This window comes from Chiloscyllium punctatum, chromosome 17, assembly GCF_047496795.1.
Source record: "Chiloscyllium punctatum isolate Juve2018m chromosome 17, sChiPun1.3, whole genome shotgun sequence".
Lineage (NCBI taxonomy): Eukaryota > Metazoa > Chordata > Chondrichthyes > Orectolobiformes > Hemiscylliidae > Chiloscyllium > Chiloscyllium punctatum.
Window position 1 is genome coordinate 72,338,871 of NC_092755.1, and position 27,575 is coordinate 72,366,445.

The 27,575-nt window shown below is 40.5% G+C and overlaps 1 long non-coding RNA gene across 2 annotated transcripts; it reads left to right on the top strand.

The window, feature by feature from the left end:
* Window positions 1-1,215: 1,215 nt before the first annotated feature.
* Window positions 1,216-27,373, top strand: LOC140487958 (uncharacterized). Of its 2 annotated transcripts, XR_011962979.1 has the most exons (5): window positions 1,216-1,437; window positions 21,837-21,887; window positions 22,769-22,818; window positions 22,926-24,012; window positions 26,334-27,373. It is a non-coding gene; the product is annotated as an uncharacterized lncRNA (long non-coding RNA). The 2 variants fall into 2 exon arrangements; XR_011962978.1 differs by lacking the exon at window positions 26,334-27,373 and having other exon boundaries at window positions 22,926-25,212.
* Window positions 27,374-27,575: the final 202 nt, after the last annotated feature.

Sequence of the window (27,575 nt, forward strand, 5' to 3'; positions counted from 1 at the left end):
GCCAGGGTTGGAGGATTTGAGCTATAGGGAGAGGTTGGGGCTGTTTTCCCTGGAGCATCTGAGGCTAAGGGGTGACCTTATAGAGGTTTGTAAAATTATGAGGGGCATGGATCGGGTAAGTAGGCAAAGTCCCTTTCCTGGGGTGGGAGAGTCCAGAACTAGAGGACATAGGTTTAGGGTGAGAGGGGCACGATATAAAATGGACCTAAGGGGCAACGTTTTCACACAGAGGGTGGTGCATGTATGGAATGAGCTCCCAGAGGACGTGGTGGAGGCTGGTACAATTGCAACATTTAAAAGGCATCTGGATGAGTATATGAATAGGAAGGGTTTAGAGGGATATAGGCCAAGTGCTGGCAAATGGTACAGGATTAGGTTAGGTTATCTGGTCAGCATGGACGAGTCCGACTGAAGGGTCTGTTTCTGTACTGTACACCTCTATGACTGTAGGACTCTATGATTGGTGAACTCTATTTGCTTTGGCTCGGTTCGATGATCTCCTCATAGAGTATGGCCTCCACCTCCTTCTGGACCTGTCTGCTTTGAAAGGATTATGCTGATAGCAGTGTTGTTTTATCGGAACAATACTCCCTATGTCTACCTCATGTACAACAACATTAGTCCTCCCCATCTGATTCCTACATATGTTGCCATACTGCAGTAACAAACCTTTCAACTGCGTTCTTTGCCCCTGAGACAGATAGTTTACTAACCATAGATTTGTTATAACCAAAGCAGTCATCTTGTCACATATTAAAACTCTGGAAACCATTATAAATCTCATATTAGTGTCTGCTTGTTAAGCTCGTACGTTTCCTAGGCTCAATAAGGTGGCTGACCTTGTAGCTGTACTAACACATTATAGTGAAACTTCTTCCCAGCGTGGGAATGTTCTTCTTTTACAAGAATCCATTGTAATGCTAACACTTGCTTATCAGCTACTAACTAGCACTGTCCAGACACTACGTGACTGGGCAAAGTGCCTACTTAGTCATTATACTGCAATTAACTGTTTGCTAATTGTTAAATGATTGCAACCTATATAATCACACAACTCTCTTTATCCCGTTGGGCTGACCTGTCTCTCCTGTGAGATCCCAAATAAACAGTCACTAACGCAAGGTTTGTGTGGCGCGATTTATTGTTCTCCTAAATTGAACCACTACGAGTGAGTCACCCGCTGCATAATTCATTTCATTCCAACAGTTTGCGTAGTCTGCAGGAATTCTATTTCACGAGGTTTCCAGGCTTTTCCTTTTTTTTTTGCTCACTCGATTTTTCTCACTACTTTGATGAACCTCTGAGTCGGCGGGTTTTATTTTTGCAACAAGATGGGAGAAAATACTGCTTCCTTGAGTCGCCTGGTTGGTATTTTTGCAATACCAAAGTGAGTTGCTTTCACTGCTGGCAGTGTTTCCCTCGGCCATGAGCCAGTGGGTAAGTTTGGGCTGTGGTGATGGAGGCTAGTAGTTTTAGTTTTGATCCTTCAAGATCTGATCGAGACACCATGAGCCATTAGCAACGTGTTGCTGCAAGTAAAGTTACATTTGGAGACTTTACAAGGTTCCCTTGGCAGTTTGTGACCTTTCCTCCCCTGAGCCAACAAGTGAGTAGTGAGCTGGGTTCCCTTGTAGCTAAGTGCTATTGTGAGAAGCTGAGGCAAGGTGGGGTTGAAGGAGACCGCGCCGGACTTTGTGACTAATTCGGTGGTGTTCGCCTAGGGTTGTTAGCCGGGATCCCGAGTTCTGTGGCCTGTCTCTGCTTCTGTTGTTTGGCAAGGCTTGTCTTGGCTTTGTTGCTTTGTCTTGTTTGTCTACTCGGTTTTGTTCTCTTTGATTTGGTGTTTGTTCTTTGCTTTTTTTGCTTCCAGGGTAATGGGATCACTGAACTCTAAATACAAGAGAAAGGCTGCAGTAATTATAGTAGTTTGCTTCAGGATGTCCAGACTTTAATGAAATTTAGCATATGGGACACATTTGACAACTATTAAAGACTCTGTATTTCCCCTGAGTTGTGGACTAATGTAGAGGCACGAACAACTTTCCTTGAAAATAGTCAGAATTGCAAATGGAATGGCTGAGGCGCATTTAGATGTTGTACACTTCGTTAAGCAGCCATGTGTCACCTCCAGAGTTTAGGAGGCTAAACTCCCTAACTTTGTTCTGGAATGTGTCTCAGGAGCCTTACAAACAAGGAATAAACAAAAGCTAAAAATTTGGGATACACGAACATTTTCCAGATTTCTTGTGTGCAAGAGCGGGAGACTGACTCGGCGCTGATTCCCTGCAGCTAGCAGAAAGTTTAACCCTTTGTAATCTGTTTTGAATGGACATTTGACTGGTGGTTGAACGCTTTTGTTCCCTGGAGCTCGAGATCCAGGACTCTTTAAAATTTGATTTGCATTTTGAAAATTTGAGACTTCAAGTTAAGGAACATTGATTTATGAAATATATTACCCCCCCCGTTCTTACAGGCCATGACTGCCCTACTGTCAATTTCTAACATCACTTTTATGCTCACATGAAAGCCAATCTTATTAAACTGATTTAAAGTTTAATATGGAGGATCTTTACAATCTTTTAATTACAATCTTTTTAAAAAAAAAGTCTTCTCCTTTAGATTTGGCACCTTTTTTTTTAAAAATCAAAATAAACTTGCTCTCAAATTCCCCATAACTTCTTGCTACTGCCAAAGATCACTTTCACCCCTCTCTCCCTTGTGTATTGGACTAGTCAAAGAATTGACTAAAGGTAGTAAAGCAATAGCATTAAATATGGGCCTCAGGTGCAAAACCATTCTGTTCCAGGATGACAGCGGGTCTCTGCGCAAGTTTTAATTATAATCTAAACCTAACATTGAGTAAAATCACCTCAGACTTTAACATTTGCTCAATGAGTGGAGGACTTGCATGAACTTTAATTTAGTGAAATAGCTTAAAACTGGAAGCATAAAGAGATCCAAAATATCCCAAACCAACAGTATTCATATCAGAAAATGATACTAGTGGATTTAATTTGTTTCAGACTTGTTTCTTTCCATTTAATTAAGACTGCTGTAACTCATTGGTGATTAAGGGGTGCCAGTCAGCTTTTACTCTATCAATTTCCCTCCCTCACTGACAATTGAAGCTTCAGTTCAACATTGTGATCAATCATGTAACAAAATTAATATTCTATTGTGTCTTCAGATTTGGTCATTATTTGTACAATAGGAGTATTTTGTTGCCATGTGAATAGACAAGGCCTTTCAATGCAGCTCCAGTCATTTCACAGCCTTTAACATTGTAAATGAGCAATGATTGGTCAGAACTGCTTAAGGAACCTAACCTGGGACTTTAATTCCTGGTTCTAGTCCCTTAATTTTAATAGATTTCAGAGTTGGAAACTGTATACACCTTACTTTTATTCAAAATTCAGTTTAAAATGAATTTCCAGTTTATCTTGATATTTAAAATGTCTTAGTCATTTGTTCTGGTTCTATCTCTGAATTATGTATAATTTGTTATTTTCTATTAACCAATTGTTAGCCCTGAATCAGAATTAATTGCAAGATCACTTGGTTTTATTCCTTTACACATTGTCAGTGGCTTGTCTCATTGTCTCATGGTTAATTTGAAGCATGGCTGCATCAATTCATTCTTTTTTTTAAAGAATGGAAAGATACCTTACTGGCCAGTTGAAGGAACTCTGCATGTGATAGTCCAGGTATGTACAGTACATGGAGCACCCAAAAGCTGGGAGATGTTCATAGCTGACTGTGAATGGGTAGATGAAAAATAAAGGGAACATGAGAAACAGTGAAAGGCCACGAAGACTGAGGAATATACAAACAGGGTTAAAGCAACAATGTTCTAAAATAAAGCACTTAGGCTTGGGATTCTGAGTAGAATCTGTCTGGCATGCTGACCCCTATTTGAGAATGGGGATGACCCTGATAGGGATGGGGATTTTATTCCAGGATCCCCACTGAGCTGTTTATCTCCTGATTGTCCCCAGCACAGCCCTTTATTACAAACCTTTCCTTTTGAAAATGAAGCTTCTGGTCTTCATGGCCGATATCATGGGGATGAGTGGCCATCCTGGGAATTATATTAATGAAGCATGCCCTGACTGCAAGAACAAACCAGCCCAATTTGCTCTGTCCAAAGAATGATACAGATCTAAACACACTTTTGGTGTGGCCTGAATACAAATATACTGTATTATAAGTCTGAATAAATGACCATTTGTCTCATGGAAGTTGTATACAGCCCACAATTGAAAAACAAGTGAAGATGACTCACCTTTGTTTAACCTTGTGCTTTTGCAATGTTTTCCTTCTGGTGTCACTTTTGATCCAATCAAACAATATGAACTGGTCCAGGAATTTCTGTGACAAATGAGGTGAGCAGTGGTTTTCTGTTGGGATGGCCAGAACCAGACTGAATCATGATGCAAGTTGCAGATGAAACCAATTATCCAGTGCCCTCATGATCCCAAATGCTGTGTGCCAGCCCTGACTGAGTTGATTTGGACCAGGACACCCACTGGGGTCAACCTACCTCTGATGCCCAGCAGGTGACCACTGCTGAACAATCCTTTCTAGAGGGGACCCTGGAAATGGGGGCAGGCAGCCCCAGTATTACGCCTTTGGGACTGAGAACAAGACAGCAAAATCCCCCAGGGACAAATGGCTGCCCCTTGATTTAACTGTGGAAATGTGCCACTGGGGAGTGATGTCCTTAATGTAACCTTGGAGCTAATGGGGGGGAATCAACATGCTGGCATCCTAGCAAAAGGAAAATCTGCTAATATACACTGTTTGTTATGATATTGGTGTGATCCATGACTTTGGAGCCTTGTGGGAACAGAGGATTTTTAACCTCCAAGGTAGATTAATAGTAATGCTGTTTGTCCAATCAAGATGTTCAGCCTCCTGCTGAGGCATTTCCAAAGGAATGAGCAAATAGATGCTGTGGCCAAGCAAGCACCCTTACACCCCAAATTTCTGGTCACACTGGGTACCCAACAAAACCTGGATAGAGACAATATGGGGACAGTTTGCCAGACCTGGGTAAAGTACAGAAATGACAAGGGAAGTCCCATGCTGAACAGACTACAGCCTCAAATAGGATACGCCCTTCAGACTCAAACCAAAATGTGGGTGACCCCTGCTGGACAAGTTTGTTCCTTTGCTGCTACCTATTTTAGTTGATTTTGTGCATATTTGTACACACTTGGGCAAGGAGGGAATGGTTAATACTTAGTTGGTGGCACCCAGAATTTCAGCAAACAGCTAAGAAAAGAGCCGAAGTGTGTTAAATTTGTATGCAAACAAGATGCATGCTGTAGGACAGGTGCCCTGTGGTTGTTAACCACTTCCTTTCCTGGTGGGGATTGATTTTACTTCTCTACAACTTGCTTTTATAGAATCATCTCATGCACACTATGAATAGTGTCTAATAATAGATTTATTTAGTAAATGAATCAAAACTGTCCCAATGACTGAGACAGCTGCCACTATAGTATTGGACAAGTGGCAAATATTTGCATAATCAGTTAACCAAAACTCTTTTTTTTAAAGTTTACAATCACAGGTACACCAAGCCTAAGAATTAGGAGTGGGGCAAACTGAAGTGAGGTGGAGAGGCCTGTTCCTAGTCCCACTGGTCACCTGTTCAGCAGTCAGGGGAGGAAGATCCCATCAGAGACACGTCTTCAGCCTTCATCCGTGAATGACACTGATTGTTCTGCCTTTCACTACACTCTTGCTTATCTTTCTTGCACTGAATGTTTGACTGGGGTCCTGTAGACAGTAACAAAAGGGAATTATGTTACAACACTATTCTTTACATACCTTTTTATGCACAAAAGGTCAACCTCTCTAGCTGCTGGGTTTGTGTCCATGTTCCCACTACTCGAAGGGATGGATTCCCCCTGACATTCATACCTTTTTAATGAATCTGACACTGAATGGTGGTTGCATCAGGGTCGTTCTACCACTGTAACAACTTTTTGCATCCTCCTAATTTCCTTAATTGGATGGCCACCCCAAACTCTTATGGGGATAACACCTACCTTAGTTGGCAATCAGTGTAATCTCTCACACACAACACCCTATACCCCCCCCCCCCCCAACCCCCACTCCTCAATCTAATGGCCACAACTACACCCCTAGGAAGTGTTTGCTTTTAATGCAAACATTCTTTAGGATGGCAAGCTGGATTTGTAAATGCAATCACTCCATCCTCCTTTCCACATCTGATTTCCAGTCCACTGCCGATGGAAGCATACTTAATCTCAGTTTTACCAACAAGACTGCCATTAATTTCTTTACTACCATTTGGACTGGGACCCAACGCAATCATTTGGCCTTCAACTGCACTTATTTCATTTGTGGCTGAAAGGTCTACCCCTGGCTGCCTATCTCCTGGACTGGCAACTGTTATTTAGGTTACATTGTCCCTTTCCTTTACCATGCCCACACTTCACTTTTCAAGGCTTTGAAACCTCTTATTAAAAGAAAGCCCTCACTATCTTTCAGCATTGTTTAATTATCTATACCTCTCTCCTCCATGCCACCCTCCAGCTTGTTGAGGTGTGCCATATTGCAACCACTCTGGAAAAGATTGCCATTGCCACAACTTCAGCCTTTGACTTGCTCAATGCAGAGATGGTCACTGTCCAGACTGGTGCTCTCCAAAATCGCATGGCTCTTGACTACCTCTTGGCCAAGAAAGAAGGCACTTGTACTCTTATCAGCCCTGACTGATGTGAGAACATTACAAAATTGCTGCCCATATTCGCAAGGTGACCTCCTCCCTCTGACAATATGCCCCATTGGGATCTTTGGACTTGGATGGGTAGTTTGCTTGGCTCTTGGGCTTCTTTGCTCCTCCAGGGCCTTGTGGTTCTCATTGCTGTTTTTGTTTTGCTCTGTTATCATTATTTTCCTGCAACAATGCTGTGCCCATTTCGGCTCCCTACTGGTGCCGAATACCCCTGTTTCTTCCCAGCTTGTACAGGGGCTTCCTGTTTTTGATCCCCTAATAGTGGATGATTTCATTGACTCCTACTCTCTCAATCCTGGTAACCCTGACCCCCCTGTGTTTGGCATGTCCCTCCTTTTTGCCAATCCTTCTGAACTGCCCTCCTGATTTGGTGAAAAGAAAAAAGAATGAATTGTGGGAGATTTGTTTTAACCAAAGCAGCCATCTTGTCACATATTAAAACACTGGAAACCATTATAAGTCTCGTATTAGTGTCTGCTTGTTAAGAACATACATTCCCAGGCTCAGTCAGATGGCTGACCTTGTAGCTTTACTTTCACATTATAGTGAAACTCCTTCCCAGCATGGGAATGTTCTTTTACAAGAATCCATTGTAATGCTAACACTTGCTTATCAGCTACTAACTAGCACTGTCCAGCTACGTGACTGGGGCTAGTGACTTGGCAAAATACCTACTTACTCATTACACTGCAATTAACTATTTGCTAATTGTTAAATGATTGCAACCTATGTAACCACACAACTCTCTGTATCTCATCAGAGTGACCTGCAACCATTAGGTTGACTTGTCTTTCCCCATGAGATCACAAACAGTCACTAATGCAAGGTTTGTGTGGCGTGATTTATTGTTCTCCTAAATTGGACCACTACGAGTGAATCACCCACTGCATAATTCATTTCATCCCCAACACTAACCTATCCCACTCCTCTAGAACTTCCTTTTTTTTAACATATTTTGAAGCACTTTTCTGTCTGACCATATGTAGGTTTTTTCCTACATCAATACATCAAGCAGGGTGGTCCACTAAGTGAACCTCAACTCTTTCGTCTTTCTTTATAGTTTTTTTCCTTCATGCTGTCACCTATGATAGTGGAATCTTGATACGAGAGTCTGGGAAAATACCAGGATATTTTTCTTTTTAGCTCTTTGATTTCTTGGGCTTCTCCACAACAAGGGGTGTCACTCCCACCTTGCACTCTGCTGAATCATTCTCAAGATCAAACTGTATTCCTGGACCTGACACTCTGTCAATCACTCCCACTGTTACTACTTTAGTTTTGAATTTGCATTTCAATCTGCTGTTAGAGGGGAATGCTAAATTTCTGTCCAACTGTCCCACAAGTTACCACACTCTCTCAGGTAACAGATCAGAAAGAGTGCAACTTCTCTCATCTCTTACTATTAGAAACTGGTTAGATCCCATGTCTCTCAAAATTGTAGCTGCTTGTCCTTCTCCCCGTGTTCTTTCTGAGTAAACTTTACCCACAGAGGCAAATTCTTTATAGAGATCAGGCACTAACTCCATACCCAGCCCCTGCCTAGGCTGTGCACTCTCCTGCAGCTCCTTGGCTCTTGGGATTTCCTTTACTACTTTCACCAATGCCATTGGCTTAGCTTCTTTTGCAACATCTTTTCCCATAGCACCTTTCTTAATGACCAGCACTGACTTTACGGGTTCCACCTCCTGGCAGTGAAAACAACTTTCCCAGTGCCCTTCTTGACCCACCAGCACTAATTTTGTGTCCCACTCCATTACAGTGAAAACACCTGAGGCCTTTCACCTCCTTTCCACCCTCTTCGGCTTCTTTAACCTGTGGTAAACAACTAGATTAGATTAGATTACTTAGTGTGGAAACAGGCCCTTCGGCCCAACAAGTCCACACCGCCCCGCCGAAGCGTAACCCACCCATACCCCTACCTCTACCTCTACATCTACCCCTTACCTAACACTACGGGCAATTTAGCATGGCCAATTCACCTGACCTGCACATCTTTGGAGTGTGGGAGGAAACCGGAGCACCCGGAGGAAACCCACGCAGACACGGGGAGAACGTGCAAACTGTGTGTCGCCTGAGGCGGGAATTGAACCTGGGTCTCTGGCGCTGTGAGGCAGCAGTGCTAACCACTGTGCCACCGTGCCGCCCAACTAGTGTTCTCTACTCTGTTTCATAGTGTAGGACGTCCCCTTCTCCCAATTTCTATAGCTCACCAGACAAAATTCTGGCTGGAAGCTTGCCTTAAGTACTCACATGTATTCATCTGCTAATTCTGCTGCCCTTCTTACTTCCTGAACTTTCTGTTCCTCCACAAATTCTTTTCATCTCTGGAAATGAGGTTTTAAACTTAGTGTCATAGGTCTTATCTACCTTTTAAGGCCTGCACCCATCTATCAAAATGACTGTTTAATTCTTTCAAACTCAACATAAGTCTGACCAGCTTTCTTCTTTGTTTCTACACCATTGTCTACATGCTTCTGGTACCAATTCATAAGTGCTTAAAAGAGCCTGTTTAATCTTTTCATAAATTTCTTCACCCCTCACTTGACAGTATGGCAAATACCTCATTAGCTCTGTCTACCAGTTTAGTCTGAACTAACATTACCCATAAATCCTCAGACCACCATATGTGCCTAGCCAATTTTTCAAAGGAAATGAAGGCTGACACCTTTCTCATCAATGTGGCAAAGTTTTGACATTTATACATATCACTACCTTCTCTTTTAATCTCCATCTGTTAACTTTACTTTGCTGACTAAGTCACAACTTCTCAAATTCAAATTCTCTCCCTTTTTTTCCTCAGCAAAGAACCGTCTATCTTTCTTTTTATCTATCTCTTTCTTTTCTTTCTTTGTTCAGCGATGAATGAATACTTGTAATTTACATTTTACCTCTACTGCACTTGTCTGTTTCTCTGACTAATCTAAGTGTTTGATTAATTCCCTTACAATTTCATCTTTACTTTTGTCCTTGGTTAAACCCAATCTTAACCTCTTTGCTACTTCTAAGAGTATGGTCTTTTCTTTCTAAACTTTCTTGGCAAATTTGAGAATCATTTTCAAATCCCAGAACCTCTTTAGCAATTTTAAGAGCCATCTCTCTCACTTGTAATTTAGCTGACTACAAGTAACTGAAATTAAACACATTGTCTCACCTATATTTTATTTAAAGATCTTGGTGACTAACAGGCAAGTGTTTAAATTTAACATGCTTTTTCTTTATTCCAAGTCTGTCTAAACCCATTCAAATCACAGATGAAAGCCCCTAAACTGCTAATTTCAACTCACACAGAAAAGCTCACCTCACCCTGTAACCTGTTAAATTTTGAGAGGCGAGGAACTATCCCAGATTTAATTTTTAAAGTAAAAATTAACAATTTTATTCTTAAGGCCAACAGTGAACACTAAAATGATATTTACAACTCCTTTCTCTTAAACCTTCTTTTACCTCCCACTCTACAATACTGGTCCGATTTTAAAAAAAATCCCCCATTAAGATTTACCAAAAAAAAGTTTCAAAACGAGTCAGCTTTGTTGATTTTCCTCTGTGGTTTTCCTTCACTGTTTTCCTTGTCATCTCTTCTTTGTTCACAGCATATGTTACTCTTTCAAAGAATTCTAACACACTTATTAAATTGAATTTCCATTTTACAAATCCATGCTAAGTCTTCCTGATTTACCAAATGTAATTCACATGGATGCCTTTAAAGCATTAAAACATACCTAGGTAGTTCATGAGACGATAATGAAACAAGGGAGGATTTTGAATCAAAAGCTAAGGTCTTTTTATTAGGGCAGGGGAATCCAAACCTAGAGGAAGTCAATTTAAGGTGAGGCTGGAAAGATTTAAGAGACCTGAAGGGGAATGTTTTCAGAGGGTGGTGCTTATATTAAATGAGCTGCCCGAACAGTACAGACAGGTACAACTATAACATTTGGACAGATTTTGCGATAGGAAAAGATTAGAGGGATATGGGCAAAATGGAGGCAAATGGGATTAGTTCAGTTTAGGACATCTTGTTGGTATGGACAAGTGGGCCAAAGCGTCTGTTTCCGTGCTGGATGACTCCAAGATTCTAAAGTCAGAGCTCTATTATCTTCCCCAGAACAAGGGGTGCAGTAAATACTGGCTTTGCAAGAATTGCTCATCCTAACTTAAACAAAAGATATGTGACTTTCTATTCTCTTTGATTTTTGAAAAATGCCTATTCAGTCATGAAAATAGAATCGGAGAGATGTTTTAATTTTAAAAACAAGGAACTATACAAGTAGCACTGTGCCAATTTACAGAAGAGGTAGCAGATATGTCTATGTACCATTAAGGGGTGAACTTTAAACTGTTGTCATTCACTATGATGTTGATAGGATGTGCTGTGTTATTTCATGACTTGTTACTTAGCCCACACATAGTGGGTGCTGGTGTTACATGTACTATCTATGGTCTTCCAGCTAACTCGACTGGTCTTACCTTCAGCTAAAGATCCCACATTGTTGCTCCATCAATCCTTGAGTTTAGCGCATTTCCGTTAAAGAGAAGTTGTAACATGATGACACCAGGGCTTTGAAGATTCCACTGAGCAAAATTGAAACCATAACTAACTCTTTGCTATCCCACAGAACAACAACCTACCAGAAGGTGAAGTTATTGCAAAGAACTCACCATGTGGATTCTGCTGCTCTGGTCAAATTTGACAGCCGACATCCTTGTCCACGGATCACACCACATTCCATACAGCAAAAATAAGATCCTGGCAATATGGTTCAAACTTGGAAGACAGTCTATTTAAATCTACCACTGGGAAGCTTAAACAGACACCGAAATAAAGAGCTGGAAGTCCAACTTCAAGCAGAATTCCAGACAGGACAGTTCTTATTACCAAAAGCAAATCAAAACAGGGAAATGTCAGAAAGAACTGAAAGCATCTTTACAAACCACTCCAGGCCAAAATAATCCATGAGCAATTAAGGCAGTGATGACTAAATATACTATAACTCAGAATGAAATTAACTTTCGAAAAGCTGTGGATAGCACTAAAACAAACTTGCAAAAAGTTAAAAGATTAAAAGGCATTTGCCTTTCTTTGCTTTCCCTAACATACATTAATGACCTAGCCTTTCTTGTACAGGAGGTAATTACAATGCTTGCAGATGAGCATTCTTGGAAGCATTATGAATTGTGTGGAAGACAGTGTAGATTTTCTAAAGATTAGACTAGTTGACAGAATAGACAAACAAGTCACAGATAAAGTTCAATGTGGAGAAATGACAACTGTTTAATTGATAGGAAGGATATGAAGAGATCACACAAAATACCCTTGTATGCCAGAAGTTTAAAAAAAACCCTCTAAACTAAATGATATTTATTACACATCTTACATCACAATGGACATTGGCAGTTTCAGCATGGGATGTCACGAATGGTTCTGGATATTATACAATCATCAGCTAATGTCTTCAATTCTGGCCTTATGGTAGAAAGAAGGTCTTTGAAGCAGCTGGAGATGGTCTGTGGAGAATACTATTCTCTGAAATTCTTACAAAGATGTTGGAGCTAAGATAGTTGGTCTCCAACAACCACAATGTCATCTCTGAAGCTCAGTTATTTTGTTCAGGGTTGCAACAAAAGTGTAACACTACCAGAAATTGTGTGACCTTAGTGGAATCCAAACTGAACAGCGATTAAACCGGTTATTACTAAGTAAGTGCCATTTGATAGCATTGTTTATTGTTTTGCCACTGACTGAAAAATAGACTGTTAAGGCTGTAATTGGCCAGATTGGATTTATTCTTTTTGGGGGGAGGATCAGACAACCTGGACAGTTTATTGGGTAGATGCCAGTGTTGTAGCTGTACTCAAGCAGCTTAGTTGGAGCTGTGTTTCACTATGGAATATACACCTCCATTCCATCAGCTGGCATGTTAAGGAAAATACCTCTTTCTATATCCATGCTTTCAGCAATTCCTTAATGCCATAAAATGAATCAAACTGACTATGATGCTGGAGATCCTAGCAACAGGCCATCCATTTGGCACCTTTGGCTGAAGATGGATGCAAATCCTTGAGCTTTGTCTTTTGCACTGAGTCGTTGGGCTCCCCCATTGTTAAGGATGGAGATGGTTGTGATTCCTCCATCTCTAATTACTCCAAGTTACAATCTGGTCAGTGGGAAGCTTGGAATAATGCATGGTCTGCCCAGCTGGTTTTCCTTACCAGTATGTGAGTGTGTGGGCCATGCCCACATTGGACAGAGGTGCTGCCATCCAACCAAGAGGCAGTGCAACATTTTTGTTAATCTTTGATCAAGATTCTTATCACATCTCCCACAAGTTGCAAAACCTTTCCATTGCTGTTTATCTAGATTGAGTTAACAGGATATAGATGATTCTTTGTTATTTGACACTTTTATGTTTTATTTAACTTCCTTCTTTTCATTGCTAGCTGCATCTTTTGTGACCTTTGCATTCTGAAATATTTGGTCCAGAAAATCCAGTATAGCTGTGTTTGCACATTGGCTTGTGCTAGGGAATCTGCAGCATGCCCTAAGGGATATTGAAGATTCTGCTGGGCTGTTCGTGTACACATGGAATCCTCCGAAAGTATCCATTTAAATCAGTTATTTCACAGGATTCTAATGAAATTAAATGAAATTGTTAGGAAAAGGTAGACTACTAAATACACAATCTAACTCCCAAGTAACTAATAAGCTGACCCAAAAATGTCCATCACATTCATCCAACAATACCTGCCTCAGACCTTGCAGCTTGGGGGGTGGGGTTGCAACTTGGCAACCTTGCTGCCTTCCTGGATCCAGATTTGCACATAACCACTCTCTACCGATCTGTTAGACACCGCTCATCCTGACCGTCCCTCGCCTGCCATACCCAATTTCTACCACCACCTTCAACCTACACTAAGCACTGCTTCACTTACCTTGCACCTTGGCACCCCACCTCCTTGTCATGATGTCTGATCCAGCTGACACCTACACACGTGGCACCCTATGCATCTGGAACTACTTACTTGATTTCCTACCTGACAAAGCATGCAGCTGGCCTACATTGTCCTGAGTTAGCACCTTACCCAGCTGGCACCCTGGATGTCTCGCACCCTGCTAAGTTGGCAACATACTAATCTGGCATCCTATCCTGCACTCATCTGGCATCCTACCCATGAGATCATACTCCCTCCCCAGCTGATGTACAATCTCATCGGCATCTTACTGACCTAGTACTCTATCACCCAGTATCCTACTTACATGGCCCTCTGTTTTTCTTTCTACGTCTGGCATCCTACTCTCATAGCACCTGAGCATCCCACTTACCTTATGTACTTACACTTTGACAGCAGCAGTCAAAGTGACTGTCAAGGCCATTTAATGTCAGAATGTGGCAGCAGATTGCTGTGAAAAGAGTACGTGGTTTGCCTTCCTTTGACAGCCCTGAGCTATGAGAGAATGGTAAGAATGGAATTATGGCTCTGCACTTCTGAGGGAACCTTGAGCAGAATCTCTTCCCATAATTGTGGAGTTCTCTTTCTTTGTAAAAATAGAAGGGCTAGAGTGGCCACTGATGAGATTGCCACTCCTCAGAAAATGCAAACCCACATTTTGTTCTGGTGAAAGGTGCTCAATTTGAAACATGATTGGGAGGAGCCAATGTTGGACTGGAGTGAAAGTGAGCACTGCAGATAGAGTCATAGAGTCATTGAGATGTACAGCATGGAAACAGACCCTTCGGTCCAACTCGTCCATGCTGACCAGATATTCCAACCCAATCTAGTCCCAATTGCCAGCACTTGACCCATATCACGCACCACCTTCTGCATGAAAAATTTGCCCCTTAGGTCAATTTTCCTCTCTCACCCTAAACCTGTGCCCTCTAGTTATGGACTCCACCACCCCAGAGAAAAGATTTTGTCTATTTATCCAATCCATGCCTCTCATGATCTTATAAACCTCTACGAGGTCACCCCTCAGCCTTCAACGCTCCAAGGAAAACAGCCCCAGCCTATTCAGCATCTCCCTACAGCTCAAAGCCTCCAACCCAGGCAACATCTTGTAAATCTTTTCTGAACCCTTTCAAGTATGAATAGGAAGGGTTTGGAGGGATATGGGCCGGGTGCTGGCAGGTGGGACTAAATTGGGTTGGGATATCTGGTCGGCATGGACAGGTTTGTGAGAAACGAAGCTCACTCACTTCAATAATTTCAGTCCAAGACAAGATCTGAATCATTAGTGTCATTTATTTCGCTCTTGCATGAGGGGTGTGGTGTCTACTGTGTACAAAGGCAGTCACACACACACTGAATTCAACTAGTCCACAACATTTATGCAATTCATTCCTATTCCATCCTCCCATTGCTCCTCCCCTGTTTACATCTCCCACCTCTCTAAGACCGGCGCCCATTACTCTTGTTCATCTCTTGCCTTATCCAGCCTTGTCTGTGACAAAATGCTTATTTCTGGCCCCACAAGGCCATTTGACCACATCCCGCCATGGTCCATTGTTAGGTATATCCTCCTTCACTACCATCTGTTTCCCTCACTTGTTATGATCTTATGACTTCGTGATTGTGGTTTGTTCTTGTTTTTGCAGAAGTGGGAAATAGATACTTATAACTACTGTTTGTACAGGCATATCTAGCTTAACCCTCTCCCCTCACAGCACCTTATCTATTTGTCTGTAACATCTACCATTGTTTGCGGGCACATTTCATTCTTGTATGCACATTTTAGCTAATACAAAAACAATCATGTATTTCCTTCACATAGTTTTCATTCTTGTTGACTCAGCTCTTGGCTGAAACAATTATACACTGGTGAGTTCATTTACCTTGCATAAGTAATTATGATTGCAGAAGTAACACTACTTTACCTATATCCCACAGGTTGGACCGAACACTCTGTTTCCATGCTGTACGTCTCTATGACTCTAAGTTTCGCAACATCCTTTCAATAGGAAGGAGACTAGAATTGCTTGCCATATTACAAAAGTGGCCTAACCAACATTTTACACTTCTTACATTTACAGTCACATTCTCAAGATAATTTAAGGTTTTATAACAAAAGGTGACATCTCAGCTCTGACAATGCATTAAAGGTGTGAGTCAGACCAATCTTGAGTCAGACTGGTTCTATTTCCCTAGTGGAATTTACAAATATTACATAAATTCATTGCCTGCATTGACTGCTTGCTGATTCTACATTTTTTGAGCAAAATAGAATGTATCTGCAAACATAATTCTGCAAATACAAATTTACCCCATAAACTTGTATGTGTGCGCGCGTGCAGGAGAGACAGAGTGAATATGGCATGTGAGTGTGAGTGTATGTGAAAGAGTGTGTGTTTGCATGTGTGCAAGCATGATAAAGTGTGTGTGTGAGTGTGTGATGGGGTACTCGGTGAGAGGGTGCATGCTTGGGTGTGAGTGTGGGTGGTATATGTGCGTATGAGAGAGAGCTTGTGTATGAGAGAGGGCCTGCAAGTGTGTGAGTATGTAAGAGTGTGTGTGCGTGTGTGAGAGAGTGTACAGTGCAGTAAGGTTACCTGTAGTGTGACATGAACCCAAGGTCCCAATCTAAAACATTAATTTTATTTCGCTGTCCACAGATTCTGTGCGATCTGCTGAGTAGTTCTAGTAAACCGACAACTCCTGAGCTAATTAGAATCCAGAACATAAAACACTGTATATCATAGTTTGTGTTTTATTACACCTTGATTTAATTTTGCAAAAAGCAATATTCTCATTGTTTCCTATTGTCAAGGATGTGTGGCCAAATGCTATTCTAGCTATGTTTATGGGGTAGGATTACATAACAATGTCTGACAGAAACACACCAAGTCCACCTCCCAAAGACTGCAACAGAGATTCTAACTGAGAATGGACACAAGAAGCATAAGGTAAAAGTTGTATCCCCATTATTCTGGCCGTTGCCAAATCACAGAATTTTCAGGAACACAGGTGGTCATGTGGCAGGATCAGCCTGGGAGTTTTTAATCCCATCTACAAAGCATTGTTTAACATGCAGTTCACAACCCTTCTGCATCTTGTTATTAGGCCATCTTGCATTGGGGAGTGTCCTTGCCTCTGAGCCAAAAGCTCTGGACATGAGTCCCACGACAGGATTCTTTGGGCAAGGAAGGTGGCCAGAAAGACAGACTGATTATCAATATGTACTCCTTCCAATTGCACTTTGGCAGACAGTAGGATCAGGAGAATTTCCTGGTCAATTAACCAATAAAAGTGGCATTCCCCAAACTATAGCCATAGGCCAAAGGCTGGCTCTCTGTTCCAGGAGAGATTAGATATGGAAAGAGGCATAAGCTTGTGCTTTGCCTTGTACTCCACTAGCTGTGAAAAAAACAAGCCTCAGAGACAAATTTCCCATTAACCTTTTCGATTATATTTTGCATTTGATTACTCAATTTTAGTGGTACATGCACATAGATGCTAAAATTCTCCTAGCTTTACTGCTCTTAACTTTCTGCCATTTATTGATTTTTTTAATTTCTTGTTTTTTGATCCAAAACAGATGATCCCACATTCACCACCTGTTTCAGGTTGCCCCACTCACTTAATCTATCAATGTTTCTTTGTAATTTTTTCCTCATTTTCAAATGGTTGATTAAATCAGCATTCCAACATGTCATTGGTAGACTTGGATATATGACCATAGAAGTTTCTAAGTCACTGAAAAATACATTAAGTAATCAAGGCCCTGCTGTTTAGAAATTTATAAGCCTGCACTTATACTGTTCTTTCAAATTGAATATATATGTAAACCCTAGCCTGTCCTCTTCTGCCATAATCATTTCCCCACCTTCAACTTCAACACCTTCCTTAATAAAATCCAATATGGTTTATTCAATATGACTCACCATTTAAAAGTCACTGTTACCCAGTTATTCTATCCTTGAATATAGATCCCAATAATCTTCTCACAACAAAGTTAAGAGCAACAGGTCCTATACTTTTCTGAAACAAAAACAGAAATTGCTGGAAAAGCTCAGCAAGTCTGGCAGCATCAGTGGAAAGAGATTCAGAGTTAATGTTTCAGGTCTAGTGACCCTTCCTCAGAACTGGGGTAGTCCCTCCACAAATAGACTTTACCCCTTAGTGTTCACAGTCAACAGCTGAAATCAGCTTGACACTTGGAATTGCTGTTAGCCTGTGAGTCTGGAAAAAGTGAAAGTTCCATCCAAAGAGTAAGCCATGCATACCTAGAAAGCCCTCCTGGGAGTTCCAGTGGGACACCTACTTAACTGAAGCTTCCTATTTTCACATTGCTGCTCAAAACACAACACATTAACACACAGATCAGTCGACCGCAGTCCTCCAGGTCAGGTGTCAGATAAGTCACAGAGAAGTATACAGGAAGATTTATAGATTTAGTAAGTTTATAGAGCAACACGCAGCAGCCCAAACATCCTTTCTGCCTTCTGGAGGAATACTCCTCCAATGTTGTTTCTTTTCTGGCCTCTTGTCATTCTAAAGTGTCCTTTAGGTGGCGCTGTAATAAAATGTTGCTGCATTGCCTGATCGCAGCATGATTCTTTGAGGAGCCAATGAGCAAAAGTGTAAAAAGTTGTGACAGATTAAAAATGGGGAATGTGGAAATCTGCACTTTACATCCAAGAAAGCCATCAAGTTATTTTTGTAATTGTAAAAGAATAGAAACTGTGGAGGTGTAAAGTAATTTATGGGCTAAATGGGTTCTTTCTCAATTCAATGATTCTGAAAATGGATCAGGACACAAAGGGAAGAAGTTACATTTGTTTCTCTGGATTATTGTGTTCAGTTTTAAATAGCAGACTTCTGTACACTGTATGTGAACATCTGATCTCCGTCTGTTTGTCACTGTGACCTGACTCATCACTGACCTAACCGTTCTTCTCTGTCAAAATCATCTTGGGGATACAAAACAAATTGTTCATGTGTCTGTCAGTCCAGTGCCCGTAAAGCTGCACACTTTTTAATTGCACCCCTTTGCTTCACTGAGACAAATCCTTATAAACCTTGCCATACTTGATTAATAGAGAAAAAACATTAGCCACTGACAAGAAATTGACATGGAGCAGCAAAACTATGCTTTGTGCACATCTTGTTCCTATACTGTACAAAAAAAAATCCAGGAACATATAGACCCTCGCCTTCCTCTAGCCCTTTATCCCAATTCACTTTCTTCCTCTTCACTCAAAGACAATGGTGATACCAGAAACAGAAGGTATGAGTGAAATAATTGTAGTTTCTATCAACCATGGACCAATTCCTATACAGTAACCAAGCTATATATCCAGGCCAATTGTTCATTTCCCTCTTGCCAAGCTTTAGGATTGCCTCTGAAATTGACACACAAGTAACAAAACTTGATTGGTCAATTGCAAGTTCATGATAAATATTGTAAAATTTAAAGAATAATTAACATTTACTATGAGTAATAATAAATGGTTCAGCAAAAATGTTTACTTAGAAATGCATGTAGGTTCAGTCCAACTTGATAGAAAGGATAGCAAGGGTAGGAAGAGCCAGCCTTGGATAACCAAGGAAATAAAGGAAGGCTTCCAATTAAAAGCTCAGGCTTTGAAAGTAACCAAGAGTAGTGGGAAACAGGAAGTTTGGAAAAACTTTAAAAAGCAATAAAGAACCACAAAGCAAGCAAGAATGAAAGGTAAGATAGATTAAGAATGCAAACTAGCACAGAATATAAAAACAGGTAGGAAAATATATAAAGTGGAAAAGGGTGGCTAATGTGGACATAGGTGCCTTGCAGAATGAGAAAGGGGAATTAATATTGGGTAATGCTGAAATGGCTGAGGCCTTGAATAACTATTTAATGTCAGGCTTCACAATAGAAGATGTGTCTAATGTGCCAAAGTATGATGCTAAGGATACAATGGGAGATGACAACCTCAATTTAAATGTAGTCACTAAAGGTGTAATGTTAAGTAAACTTGAGGGTCTAAAAGTAGCTAAGTACCCTGGTCTTGATGGAATGCATCCCAGGGTGCTGAAAGAAATGGCAGAGGTTATAGTAGATGCGTTAATAGCAATTTATAAAAATTCACTGCACCCTGGGCAGGTCCCGGTAGACTGGAAGACAGTTAATGTCACGTCGCTGTTTAAAAAAGGGTGTAGGCAAAAGGCAGGTAACTATAAGCCAATTAGCTTAACATCTGTAATTGGGAAAATGCTGGAGGCTTTCTTTAAAGAAGAAATAGCGAGATATCTTTGATGGAAATGGTACCATCGGGCAGACAGAGCATGGATTCAGGAAGAAAAAGTCATGTTTGGCAAACCTATTTGAGTTCTTTGAGGATGTAACAAGCATGGTGGATGGAGGGGAACAGGTAGATGTTGTATACTTGGATTTCCAAATACAAGGCATTCATTAAGATGCCACATAGAAGACTCATCCATAAGATAAGAATGCAAGGAGTTGCAAGGAATGTACTAGCATGGATAGAGGATTGGTTAATCATTAGAAAGCAGAGAGTTGGGATAAGTGGGTGTTTTTCTGGTTGGAGATCAGTGGTGAGTGGGGTGCCACAGGGGTGAGTGTTGGGCCCCCTGTTCATTATTTATGTGGAAGAGGAGACTGAGTGTAATGTATCCATATTTGCTGATGACACTTGAAAGGCAAACTGCAGAGGATGTGGTGGGTCTGCAGAGGGATTTAGATAGGTTAAGTGAGCGGGCAAGGATCTGGCAGACAGAGTACAAAGTTGGTAAATTTGAGGTTATTCACATCGAAAGTAAAAATAGTAGGTCAGAGTATTATTTAAATGGTGAAAGATTGCAGCATGCTGTTGCATAGAGGGACTTAGGAGTGCTAGGAATTGATTTGCAGGTGTAACAGGTAATCAGGAAAGCAAACAGAATATGGGCTTTCAATGCTAGAGGGATTGAATTTAAGAGCAGGGAGGTTCTGCTGCAAGGAATTGGTGAGGTTGCACCAGGCGTATTGTGCACAGTTCTGGTCTCCTTACTTGAGGAAAGATATACTGGTTTTGGAGGTGGGGCAGAGGAGGTTCACCAGGTTGATTCTGGAGATGAGAGGGTTACCCTATGAGGAGAGATTGAGCTGTCTGGATCAGTACTCTCTAGAATTTAGAAGAATGAGAGGGGATCATGTAAAAACATATAAAATTATGAAAGGGATAGGTAAGATAGAGGCAAGCAAGTTGTTTCCACTGATGGGCAAGACTAGAACCAGGGGACATGGCCTCAAGACTAGGGGGAATAGGTTTAGGACGGAGATGAGGAAGAACTGCTTTTCCCAGACAGTGCAGAATCTATGGAATTCTGTGCCCTAGGAAGCAGTAGAGGCAACTTCATTAAATAAAGTCAAGAAACAGCTGAATGGGTTTTTGCATAGTAGGGGAATTGAGGGTTATGCGGGGAGGAGCTGAGATGATGGATAGGTCAGACATGATCTTAATGAGTGAGAGAGTAGGCTTGACAGGCCAAATGGCCTACTCCTGCTTCTATTACTATGAAACTATGAAACAACAGGAAAAAATATAAGAGGATGTGTTTCTCTTCTTCATGAAAAATAAACTAAATTATTTGTCATGTATCTGTTCTGCTGTTTACCTTTACATATTGGTCACACAGAGAGACTCCACCTTTCTCAAAAAACATGTTATAAATGGAAAATGGGACTGGCAGAACCTTAGAGGAGAACATTCTGGAAATGTTTCTTTCTTTCTCTGATCTTTACACAAACTAAGAATCCAACTCTTTGTGAAAAAAAAAGTTTGTCCACAGAAACCAATGTTATAATGGAAAATATTGTAAATGTTGGTTAAACAAAGTTATATTTTTACCAATGTGTTACCACATTATGTCATATGCCTCCACTATGTTTCACAATACTTATTTCAAACATTTCATCCTACTTCCTTTTTATTCTACCTCTTTAACTGGAATAAAGCTGATGTCATTTTTCCTATTTATATGTAGTTTGGAGGCTTTTGTAAATTCTTTGAATTTTTTTTCCCGTAAACCACTCCAAACTTATATTATTTCCAACTGGAACCATCTTAACATTTTATTCTTCTCTATTTATCAGATTGCACAATTTTCCCAGAATGCACCAACTTGGAGGAAGATAAATCTTGAGGTTTGTTGGACCTGATTCAAATACCATTTCTCCACTTGATGTTCTATCTGTTAGATATCCTTCACATGGGCAACATTCCTTGTACATCTAATTTGTCCTCTACTTTATTTGGAAGAATCTTAGCCTTGAATTCACTTTAGGACAATAACACTTGCTCCTGCATCAAACTCAAAATTGACAGTAAACAGACATTGCTAGAGAAACTCAACAGGTCTACTAACATCTGTGAAGAGAAAGCATGGTTAATATTTTGAATCCATTGACCCTTCTCCAAACATCGTCTTACAGTTCAACAAATGTAATATTCCTTTGTCATGTTTGAACATTTTCTGTGCCTGTGAGACCTTCTTATTCCACAGTACTGACATTGGTTCTTTGTATCTGTGTTTGGTTTAGTCATAGTATTGACTTGTCAAATGCCTCTTTAGAATTTCCTCACTTTATAAAATGAATGGACTCTGTTGTTCTCCTAGGTAGGTCTTCATCTCTCATGATGTCTTTGACTCTTTCTGGTTTTTGCCTCCTACACAACCTGTATTGTTTTCTCCAAAGCTAACTCTTACTTGAACTGTAGAAAAGCTTATAAAGTTTGATCAATAAATCCAACAATAATTTTCTCTTTAATTAATTCTTATTTCAAAGCTCTACAGTCAGTTTTCCTTAATCTGTAGAGGCCATTAATGAAATTATTTACCAATTTCCCTGGAAATTGAACTCTTCTGTTCAATCTTGCTTTTTCAAGGATTTTACCAGTTCTTAAATGAGTAATAATCAGAAGCTTTTAAGACATTTTCAAAAGTATCTGTACCCTCTTTAATGTTATGTTGATTGTGACACTACTCTGCCTTTAACAGATATATTCTGGTCTGTTTCTCTTACAGAGGGGAGTTATCACAGTGGTGCTGAAATATCTCCTTCAGATCGGTAGTTGGTAAACCTCTTTGAGTTCTCCCTTTTTTTTTAAAGTAAGACAAATGAATCATGAGGCGATGGACTCAAGTTCACACAGACCAATAGAATTTTCATTTTGCTTTTCAGTTAGTTGGAGGGTTTTACTGGCTGCTGGAGCTGAAGGACTGAGTCAAATTTCTTAAATTGAGTAACGATCAGAAGTTTTTAAGACATCTTCAACAGTATCTGTATCCTTTAAAATATTATGTTCATTGTGATGATACTGTACCTTTAAGAGATATGTTCTGCTATTAGAGGAAAGTTTTAGTCAGAGAGGCTTCCTCTTAAACAACAAAAGAGATAGATTGTTTCTTTCTACTGGCCTGGGAGACAACACATGAGAATAATAACTATGATGTTAAACTGCCTTTGCCAAGGGTGTGTTTCTGGGACACTGCATATATTGGAACAGTTGATGATTAGTGGATAAATAATACATTATCTTGTTCAGTATCTCAATAGAATAAAGTTATGCCTTTTTTTTATTTTAACTGCATTGTAAAAATAAAATATGCTTTGATTAAAGATTACTGGTTGACCAATCAAATCTGGAACACAGCACCATACACTTGACTTTTAAAATCAACTTTGCTATCTCCAAAGTATACTTTCTGGACAGTCTGGTCAGGCCCTAACATGATTAAAAACATAATTCATGATCAGACCCACTGAATATGACAGTTTAATTAATCTGCTTAGTTTCGTAAGTAGTGTTTAATTTTCAGGCAGTGCTGTACTTTAAACATTGATGTCCAATCTTGAATCTTTATGGTGCTTCTCTGACATTGGATCTCTGTGAAGGTGTTATGTCTTTTTCTATTTCTTCTCAATGGTTTTCTTAATTCTTATTACTGTGAAGTTGTTTTAGTTCTGTATCATCTCAATAATGCTTGTAATCTGCTAATCTGCTGTTTCTTAAGCTTGTATGCCTGCATTCACCATTACTGTTTTAAATTCAATGTACACATGCACGTTTTTTTATTTGATGATCTTTTAAAACTCTATTTTGCAGTAATACAGTTGTAAACTCTTCAATGAAGCTTTGGCTAAAGTAGGCTGGAAACAAAGACTTTATGGTGGGACAGTTGACGATCAGTGGAGGACTTTTAAAGCAATTTTTCTAAGTGCTCAGCAAAAGTATATTCCGGTGAAAAGGAAGGAATGTAAGAAAAAGGTAATCTGCCATGGATGCCTAAGGAAATAAGGGAGGCTATCAAATTGAAAGAGAAGGCATACAAAGTGGCCAAACTAGCCGGAAACTAGAAGATTAGGAAAGCGTTGAAGGTCAGCAGAAAGCCACAAAAAGAGCTATAAAGAAAAATAAGATAGAACATGAGAAAAAGCTAGCACAGAACATAAAGACAGATAGCAAAAGTTTCTGTAAACATATAAAATTAAAAAGAGTGGCTAAAGTAAACATTGCTCCTTTAGAGGATGAGAAGAGGCATTTAATCATGGGATATGATGAAATGGCCAAGGCATTAAATAGGTATTTTGTGTCAGTCTTCACACTGGAGTACACGAATAACATGCCAGTAACTGACAAAGAGACGAAAGTCGGAGAGGTCCTAGAAACAATCATTATCACGGAAGAGGTAGTATTAGGCAAGATATTGGAGCTAAGGATAGGCAAGTCTCCTGGCCCTTTGAAATGGATCCCAGGGTACAAGAAGAGATGGCGGGAGAAATAGCATGTGTACGTATGGTAATTTTCCAAAATTCACTGGACTCTGGGGCAGTTCCAACAGATTGGAAAACAGCGAATGTGATGCCACTGTTCAGAAAAAAAGGAGGTAGACCAAAGATGGGGAATTATGGACCAGTTAGCTTAACTTCTGTAGTGGGGAAGATGCTTAAGTTTATAATCAAGGAAGAAATAGCAAAGCATCTAGATAGAAATTGTTCGGCAGATGCAGCATGGGTTCATGAACGGCAGGTCATGCTTAACTAATCTTTTGGAACTCTATGAAGACATTACAAGCAAGGTGGACAACAGGATCCCAGTATATGTGGTGTACCGAGATTTCTAAAAGGCCTTTGACAAGGTGCCAAGCAAGAGGTTGCTGCATAAGATAAAGATACATGGTGTTACGGGTAATGTATTAGCATGGATTGAGGACTGGTTAACTAAAGGAAGCAAAGACTGGGAATAAATGAGTATTATTCTGGTTGGCAATCAGTAACTAATGATGTGCCTCAGGGATCAGTGTTGGGACTGCACTTATTCACAACTTACATAGATGATTTGGGGTTGGGGACCACATGCAGTGAGTCAAAGTTTGCAGATGCACCAAGTGGCAGAGCTGAGTGGCAGAGCTAAGTGTGCAGAGGACTGTGCAACTTTGCAGAGGAACATAGGTACTTTAAGTGAGTAGGCCAGACCTAGGCATTTTACGGCCTGCGGGCCATATCCGGCCCTTTGGTCATTCCTGTCCTGCCCGCAAGAGGTCAATCTTAAATTAGAACATAAATGAAAAAGTATTTACACCATGCACGCAATACAACTGTGTTGCTTTTGTTTTGAAAAGGATGCTTTTTTTATTTGAGTATGGACGCACATGTGCGTGTGTGAACAGCTAAAAGTCATGCTCGCTGGGTAGGCCTCAAAATGTCAGCCCATGCCAAGACAAGTTATGTCATATCCCACAAAATCGCCAGAAACAGTAAACCGTTTTCTGATGGAGAGTTTATTAAGGAGTGCTTGTTGGACTCTGCAGAACTAACATGCCCGGAGAAAAAGGAGGCATTTGAGAATGTGCCCCTCTCCTGACACACTGTAATGAGAAGGACTGGGGACATCGCGAGAAATCTGGAGCTTCAGCTGCAGCACAGAGCGGTCAACTTTGACCTTTTATCTTTGGCTTTGGATGAGAGCTGCGATGTACGTGACACAGCCCAGCTACTCATCTTCGTACGTGGGATAACTACGGACTTTAAAATCACGGAGGAGTTGGCAGCCATGCAGTCAATGAAAGGAACAACAACTGGTAATGATTTGTTCATAGAGGTAAATGCATGTTTGGACACATTGGGACTAAAATGGGACAAGCTGGTAGGTGTGACAATGGATCGTTATGCAAATCAAATGGGAAAAAATGTTGGACTCTTAAAGAGAATGCAGGATAAAGTGACGGAAATTGACCCTGAACAGAAATTGGTATTTTTGCATTGTATTATACATCAGGAAGTGTTGTGTAAGTCAGTGTTAAAAATTAACCATGTGGTTGGTGTTGTAACTAAAATAGTTAACTTCATCAGGGCAAGAGCTTTGAATCACAGGCAGTTTGTTGCACTTTTGGAGGAAAATGAGACTGAATATCGTGACATAGGCTACCACACAGCTGACAGGGGGCTCAGCCTGGGCAAAATGCTGAAAAATGTATGGGACCTGAGAGAAGCGATTCAAAATTTCTGTGTGAAGAAATGGAATGGCATTCCACAGCTTTCAGATGCAGACTGGATTTGCTGTTGATGTGACTGCACTTTTTTTTTTAGATTACTTACAATGTGGAAACAGGCCCTTCGGCCCAACAAGTCCACACCGCCCCGCCGAAGCGCAACCCTTACATCTACCCCTTACCTAACACTACGGGCAATTTAGCATGGCCAATTCACCTGACCTGCACATCTTTGGAGTGTGGGAGGAAACCGGAGCACCCGGAGGAAACCCACGCAGACACGGGGAGAATGTGCAAACTCCACACAGTCATTCGCCTGAGGCGGGAATTGAACCCGGGTCTCTGGCGCTGTGAGGCAGCAGTGCTAACCACTGTGCCACCGTGCCGCCCACTTATGAATGAACTAAATGTGAAACTGCAGTGCAAGGGCCTTTTTGTGCATGAAATGTACAACTTGGTGAAGGCTTTTATGACAAAGTTGCAGCTTCTGTCAAGCCAAATGGAGGACAACATTCTCACCCACTTGCCAACACTGAACTTTTCACCTTCAGCTGATCATCTCCACAGGTACTCATCGATGTTAGAAGTACTGCATGGTGAATTTTCACGGTGATTTCAAGGCTTTAAAACGGTTGAGAATGAAATGCACATGGTTTTTTTCCCCATTTACATGCAATGTGGAGAATGCACCTAGTGATGTTCAGCTTGAACTCATCGACCTGCAGTCTGACACACTTCTGGCAGAGTACTTTAGGTCAGTGTCACTGCTTGATTTTTACTCTTCCCTCAAAGAGGAGAACTTTCCAAACATGAGGAGGCATGCTCAGAAGATTCTAGTCCTTTTTGGATCTACCTATATATGTGAACAGACATTCTCAGTAATGAAGTTCAACAAATCCAAATCCCGATCCTCTTTCACTGATGATCACCTCACAACTGTCCTTCGCATATCCACCTCAGACATTCACCCAGGTTTCAGTCACTTGTTCAAGCCCAAAACAGACTGGATTTTTCTCACTAAACAAGTAAAATTAACTGAAAAACATCAAAAGCACTTATTGCTTTTTGTATAGAATTGTTTGTTGTTTGTAATACTGAACAATAATGAAACAACTTTTCATTATTAGTTTGTGAGATTAACGTGTTAAAAATAAAATGAAATACTGAAATTATTTTTACTGTTTATTTTTTCTATATTTAACCTTCTCCACAATTTCATATCTTTATTGTAACAGAATATCCTTACTCTTTTGATTATAAGTTTCTGTGCAAAACTATATAATTTAGTACTTTTTACAATGGGAGAAAATTAATACTGAGCAGAATTATGTTCAACTTA